This window comes from Macrobrachium rosenbergii, chromosome 10 (assembly GCF_040412425.1).
Source record: "Macrobrachium rosenbergii isolate ZJJX-2024 chromosome 10, ASM4041242v1, whole genome shotgun sequence".
Classification (NCBI taxonomy): Eukaryota; Metazoa; Arthropoda; class Malacostraca; order Decapoda; family Palaemonidae; genus Macrobrachium; species Macrobrachium rosenbergii.
In genome coordinates this window covers 15,902,553-15,910,052 of record NC_089750.1, presented here as the reverse complement: position 1 = coordinate 15,910,052, position 7,500 = coordinate 15,902,553, and the positions used below count along the sequence as shown (strand labels likewise).

Here is a 7,500-nt window from a genome sequence, read left to right as displayed (position 1 = left end):
AAGTCAGTTTTGCAAAGCAGGAATGTAGCAATCATCCTTATACTACGCTGAGTTGTATTCGTAAAATACTAATAAATAATAAACCCAGTGAAGGACCAGTTTATGAACAAGAAATTTACTCTGAATAATATTATTCACTGACGCTGTGAACATAAGATGATACGACTTGGCACTGATTATGAAGCATTAACTTGTAATGCATTTTGTCATGCGGCCATGCACCTACCAATGCTCTTATCATTTAGTAATATTTTTGCATTTATTATAATATTTATTCGTGATAATCATGCATGGAAAATCTTACTAAACAATATCTCGTTCTGAAAAAGTAGAACGTGGACCTTCATGAACGTAAATGAATAAATAAAAAGTGGTTGAAGGATGAAATTCTGAACATATATTAGCTATCTACCGTGGGGACGTTTTGACCTGGTGAGACTGGTGTCTACCGAAATACCTATGTATAATAAGGAGGTTCCCCTGTCGTTTGGGTTAGTTTACTTATGCAAGAATGAAGTTTCGTACTCCAGCGCATCAACCTCAAGGCCAAACAGATACAACACCAGATGAACCATTATTACCAACGTATTTGATGTAGTACATTAGAAAGGAATTAGATTTCCATGGAAAGCAACATTTGTTGGTATTATTGGATGTTGAAAACCTCGTCGTTGGGTAGAAAGCCTATAGGTATACATGAAAGACATGGAGAAATGTGTTGAAATTGGTGGGCTAAATATTCTTGTATTAATTGAAAATTCTTTTGCTAAAAGAAATTAATTCTCAAAACCATGTTCATGTCCTCTGCTTGATGTATGCGAAACTTTACAGAAATTTTTGCGAGAAAAACACCATAATTGTAATTTTTATAGTTAACTCAGTTTTTTCGTGACCCGAAAGGAAGTAATTGCAATGTTTTTATCTATTTATTTATTTTTATATCCCAGGACTTCAGGACGTATGACTTTACTATTACTTTTCTTAGGGATTTAGTGAAAACATCATGGTGAATTGTTAGTCACTTTATATACAGCACAAATAATCCGTTATTTTATTCTAGCTTTTTTTATGATTGAGAAACTGAATATTGCGCTTCGGTTTTTAGAAAAAATGGAAGGCTGTTTTATACTGAATAAAACTGTTGTTTTGCAAAAAGCTTTATACTTGTTTCCTTCGATTTTATGTACCAGGGAAATAAACTAAGAACAGTAACAAAAATGCTTTGTTGCAGTCATTCTAAGTACCTCATCTCATAAATTTGATAAAAATAACAGTTGAGACCTGAGTGGTCAAGACATATTTTTGGAGCACATGAAAGAGTGAAACTAGCAGTAACTGCACGAATAGATTCGGAGAGGGAGAGCGGCCAGTCGATTGTTAAGCGTTAACGAGTTAGACGGCGAGGTAATTGGTTATGGTGTCCATCGTCTTTGGCTGGAAACTACCCGTTTTCTTCGGAATGAAGGAAGAGAACGATATCTAATTTCACGGGCGCTTCGAGTCATTCAAATGGATGTGTTGGGTGTCGACTGTCCTGGTTCAGAATTTTGGTTGGTTACTTTGTGCATCCCTAGCAAGATTGCGTGACGTTCCTTGCTTCTAGCCTCCAAAGTAAGTTTATTTTCGAGTTTGGCATATTTTATTTCGAGTTTAGCATATTTTTCTACATACTGGAATATTTTGCTTTGTCTGATTTTGGATAATCGTTAAGTTCTTACTATATATTTAATTCGAAACTTTTTTCACAGAACAGCTTAGCAGATCTCAGGGACGTCTGGGCTATGAAGAGGATTCGGGTAAAGTACACCTGTGTCAGTGGTGAGTGTGCGGAGACACTTAGTGTGATTCAAGAAAACTCTGCACTCTAATCCTCCACCCTCCGCCCCTGGTATGGGGAAGATGTCCATTCTGGTATACGGTAATTTTACCGTATTCCGGAAGGGGCCCTGCATATCCGTATCTAAAACCATAACTTATAAGTATCTTAAGTTTTTAATTTTTTTTAATATAAACTTTTAAATACTTGCTTTTCATGGCATTAATTTTAAGTATGATTTAAACTCTGGTATCAAGTAAATTTTTTAATTTTGATAATATAAACTTTGGTCTTAAGTGCAAAGTTTTGTACTAAAATTGAAAACGATTTTGGCGTGGGTATTTAACTTCCATTTTGATACTAAATGATTTACTAGGTTGCAAATTGTTCCGTAACATGCATTAGCTGATACAATATTTGGTGCAGTTTTTCATGGAAACTTTCCCGGAGACTGCATGGTACAAAATTAGCGAGACAAGGCTTATCTAAAACGTCTATCTATCGAAATTGGAATCTTAAATTTTCATAGTTTCTTAGAACGAAGTCATTTACGTCCTGGTGGCATTTCTTTTAACCGACAAGTTTCTTAGAATGTTACAAATACAAGTTTGTCTGATACAAACATTTTTTTTTTTTCATGTCCTAGAACTAAAGGCTTTCTCGTTACGTTAGGTCATTTGGCTAAGTTCCACATAGATGAGACAGTTATCAAATGGTTAATAAAGCTGAACCTCCTTAATAGAGTGAGCAACGAACCAGCTTTTAAGGTGAGAAAAAAGTATCAAAGTACCACATGGCTGTAGTCGCACTTTAGAAACTGATATGATTTTAGTGACATTAACATGTGACGTGTAACATTAAGGGACATACTTTAGCCCAGATTGTGTGGTATTAATTTTCACCACTGGAGTATAGCGGCCATAGCTGGATAATTTGGATGTTAAAGAAGGCTTCCTGTTGGAGCTACAATAGACTTGACGTTAATTGAGGGTATTAGGACAAATATTGTTGTGTGTGTAAGAAGGTTGGAGCGAGTTGCTGAACGGCCATGACCACTATGTATTGTATTATTATTAACGTTATTGGAAAGGGAGCAAAGAATAACTAGAAATCTTAGATTAAACATTACTGTGATATTGGGTTTCGGTGTTATATCAGAAATATTTGGATTTTATAAGTCGGTGCTCACTGGGTGTCCGTGTAGGCTACCTGTGGTGATTTTTTTTTATATTGAGGGGGAACCGTTATTTGACGAAATAGAAAACTTTAATGACAGTGTGGCTACTAAAAGAATTTGCTCATTGTCATATATTAATAATAAAAATCCCAGGAACTAAGGTTGTTAAAAAAAATGAACAACGAATCTAAATTTTTACAGCACTGCAAAATCGGGGCAGCTTTGGTGTTACGTAATTCAAGGAAAGAAAAATGAATCGACTGTAGTTCGGTTCGTTTTTACCGCTGTCGCAGTATTGTTCATAAGTATTTTTAGAGGTTGTAACTTTTTTTGTGTAAAATGCCATAATTATTTTAGAAACCATACGTTTAATCAGCTGGGGCAAGTATTTGTTGCACAAGTTCTGCGTGTGTGAACTTAATAACCTCGGGATGCTTTTGATTTCAACAGATGTAAGTAAATTTGGTTGGAATTCAACAGATTTAAGTATATTTGAGTTAATTTTAACACAAGTATATATTAGCTGGAAAGGTTAAGCTAAACCACGTCCAAATCCATCGTACATGGTTAAAATATTAAGGAAAAAGGGGTTTCTTCATTTATACATTATTACCAGGCTCTGTAATGATCACCAATATTGTGACGGTAAGGATGCGTGTTATTCCATTACCGGAAAATGACAATACAAGAGGTATATTTTTCATGTGCTGAATTACCCTCGTTTCATTCTTCGTGGCCGCATGGTTTAGGTAACCTCACCCAGCACATCATTCGTAGGTTCGAATCGACCCATAGGGTCGGTGGTTTCTCAGTTTGTTCCTCACGTTACCTTAGTATTTTGTAATAAAAAGCGTACCCACAATTTGTGAAGAAATCGTGGGGTTAGGAGGTCTATCTGCATATGCACGCATGTATATATACGTATATATATATATATATATATATATATATATATATATTATATATATATGCATATATATATTATATATGTATATATGCTTATATATGCCTATATATATATCATATCAATCATATATCATAATTATATATATAATATATATATTATATATATATTTATATTTTATTTTATTTTCTATATATATACATACATATATATATATATATATATATATATATATATATATATATATATATATATATATATATATACATGGCCTACTTAGTGTATTCCTTGTTCAGGGGTCCAATCTGGCCTGTAGCTCGTAAAAAGGGGGCTTACTAATACACCTTGAGATTCTGACTGCAATTTCTAGGTCAGGTAGGAAACTAAATAGAAAAACAGTTGGGCTGAAGGCTGTACTTCAACAAGGGGCTTTTGCAGATAAACACTTAGATTTACTTTAAATGGAATATATTTACCATAAAACACGCCAATCAGAAGACTGGGGAATGATAGGCAGCTACAACAGGGGCCTGCCACGTGGTTAGTTATTGTAGTACTGTTCCAAATATTGAAGAGTCTATGGTTAATCCTCTTGAAAGGGATACTGAAAAATTGATTGCAGTTTCCTTTTCACTGCAAGAAGCACAAGACAAGTCGATGTTTCCACAGCCGATGAACCGTCTGCAATTTGATAATGCCAGCAGTTACATAAGGATAATTATAACGATCTCGGGCGAATCGAGGGTTGCGCAGAGGGCGTCAAGATAACTCGATTCTGGTACGATATACTTGCATTAAAATTCATTCTGAGCTAAGTGAGTCAGGTCTTTGTGATAACTCGCACTTCAGAAAGAAAATGGGAGTTCAGTGGAAGATTAAAGATACGTGACTGTTGAAAGAACCTCGAATCAAGACATTACCTTACGACGGAGCGAAGGAGGAGCCTCGTCGAATTCACCAGGTCTGGAGGGATGAGTTTTAATGGGAATGAATAGGTAGTGTGACTGGGTGGTCGAAAGGTGACCACATGGAGGGGTCAGCTCAATAAGGAGCATGGAAGTGGATGTGTGTCGGCCTGCTACCGGGAGATTTCTGAGGCCGACGACCCCTGTTTCTTGCCTTATGTGACCTCCGGGGCTTATTTTCTTGCTACTTTCAGAGGTCACTGGGATCAGTCACTTCGTTTTCTATGTTGGAATCTTCCAAATCCTGGTGATTTCTGGCAACCCATGTTTGCCAGTTTTGATAGGGGACTCAACCTTTCTGGCGGATTTTCGGCAGGCTTCGTCTCCATTCGCCTTTTATCTGAAAAGAGGTCATTCAAGCAGTCACCAGGTCTTTAGGTAAGATAAACAGATGCACCAGAAAGGGAAGCATGGAGAAAAATTTACGTAGGGGCTGAGTTTCTCACGCCATTCCACAATTAGGCATCAGTGCAAAAATTACGTTATTTGGATTGCAAGGCAGTTTGGAGGTTTTGGTTTGCTTAGGAACAGTATATATATGTATATGTTTCCCATATATATATATATATATATATATATATATATATATATATAACAGTATATATATATATATATATATATATATATATATATATATATATATATATATATATATATATATATATATATATATATATATGAATGTGTGTGCGTGTGTGTATTTGTGTTTTTATACAGATATATTTACGTATTTGTCCTAAGCCGGCTGGAAAACGCTCCATATTCTGCTTCAAGGTACCGGGCAGTGTCCGTGATTTCCCTAAGTACGGGAGCTGACAATTCGCGGCTGTCTTCGGCTACAACAGTTTATATATATTATACCATTGTCAGAATTCTGTATTGATACATCAGCGATAACGACGTTCAATACAACGCCATATGACCAATAAATCACATCATAGTGATAAATACAGTAGTTAATTTGCGTTTAAGCTACAGAGAGAAGCCCTTATTAAAATATTGCTCAGATTTCCACGTGTCTTATGAAAAGCTGGTTCGCAAGGTAGTTTAATTTTTAGATAAACAATTATTGCTCAGGTTATAATATGCACGGGAAGACAGGCGAGCAAGGGGTTGAAATACTATCCTTATTTAGCTCTTATGATGATTGTATTAGCTGAGATTAGTGTTTGTCCACTTTGCTATGTTTACCCTAATAGCTTTAAAAGCTAATTCACCTTCTAAAACATTTGTTTTTGGTAAGCTGGAAATAATTTAATGTCATTTTTGTAGCTCATTTTGAATTTGAGCACAATAGTGATTCAGATTTCTCAAAATACAGAGGCGTATTGATATACCTTGTCTACTGTGAATTTTGCGTTAGGGAACATAAACCGGCGCAAGAAAACGAAAATGAAGAATGAATGATATGACTTCCTGTCTACTGACTGATTTAGATTTTTAGGGGAAGTAAAGGAGTAAGCTATTTTATTACATTTAATATATCAGTTGTTTGTTTTTAGCCTGAGTATCATTCATCTTCCGTTATATGATGTTAAAATATGTCTTGCGTTATTGGATAAAAAAAAAATAAAGTTAATAAGATATTACATAAAGTCCAGGAAAAGGGACCCAACTTCATTGTACAAATAAACTTTATATGCCTTCCTTTAATTGAATTTTTCCCCCCTTTTTGGACTTTCGTCTAAAATTATTCTTCGGTAGCATACTCCATCCATTGTAAGGCCCAACTTGTATTCAGCAATATCTGACAGAGCTGGAAGTAAATAATGGAACCCCTTTCCCCATCTGACGTTTCAATATATAGGATTCGTACGACAAATGAAGAATGAATAACCGGTTCACATTAGTGATGAGGTTTTTATTCAGTGGCGTTGGAAATGCAAGGAAGATTTTGCTTGTACCAAAATGCACAGAGAATGGAAAGGTGGTTGAAAGCTAATCTTCAGAGAGTATGCATGTATATATATATATATATATATATATATATATATATATATATATATATATATATATATATATATATATATATATATATATATATATATATATATATATATATATATATATATATATATATATATATATATATATATATATATATATATATATATATATATATATATATATATATATATATATATATATGTATGTATGTATATATATATACATATATATATATATATATATATATATATATATATATATATATATATATATATATATATATATATATATTTTTTTTTTTTTTTTTTTTTTTTCAAGTGTTAGGTCACAAATTAACTATTATTATCCAAAAAATAACTTTACCTAAGGAGCAATATAAATCCATGGGGAATTATATAATATTAAGTTTTCCTACCATGGTGGTTATCGAATCTATGCAACTTTGGATCAGATCTGGGATAACAGTGACATACTGCTGGTTGCATTAAGACACTTTCATTAAAAAAAAAAAATAAATTCTAACCATATGCTTAATTATGCGTTTTGAGTATACATTCTTATGACGTTGCATACTTTGACATAACAATTACCTTTATTGTTACCAACTTGTTATTGGTTTGACTGTTTCAATAAAAGCTTCTAGGGTGAAGAATAAAGTGATGGATTGAAATTGTCATAAAACAGCAGCGGG

At 33.8% G+C, this 7,500-nt stretch overlaps 2 long non-coding RNA genes across 2 annotated transcripts in view; one reads left to right on the top strand and one right to left on the bottom strand.

Annotated features, from left to right (window-relative positions):
* The window catches only part of LOC136842981 (uncharacterized), a 495,876-nt gene that overhangs the window by 128,454 nt on the left and 359,922 nt on the right, over positions 1-7,500 (top strand). The window lies entirely within an intron of this gene.
* LOC136842979 (uncharacterized) overlaps positions 4,173-7,500 on the bottom strand; it is a 25,191-nt gene continuing 21,863 nt past the window's right edge. The window contains exons 2-3 of the long non-coding RNA XR_010854397.1: positions 4,818-5,202; positions 4,173-4,578 (exon numbers count right to left, since the gene is read on the bottom strand). This is a non-coding gene — a long non-coding RNA (uncharacterized lncRNA). The remainder of the gene's footprint in view (positions 4,579-4,817; positions 5,203-7,500) is intronic.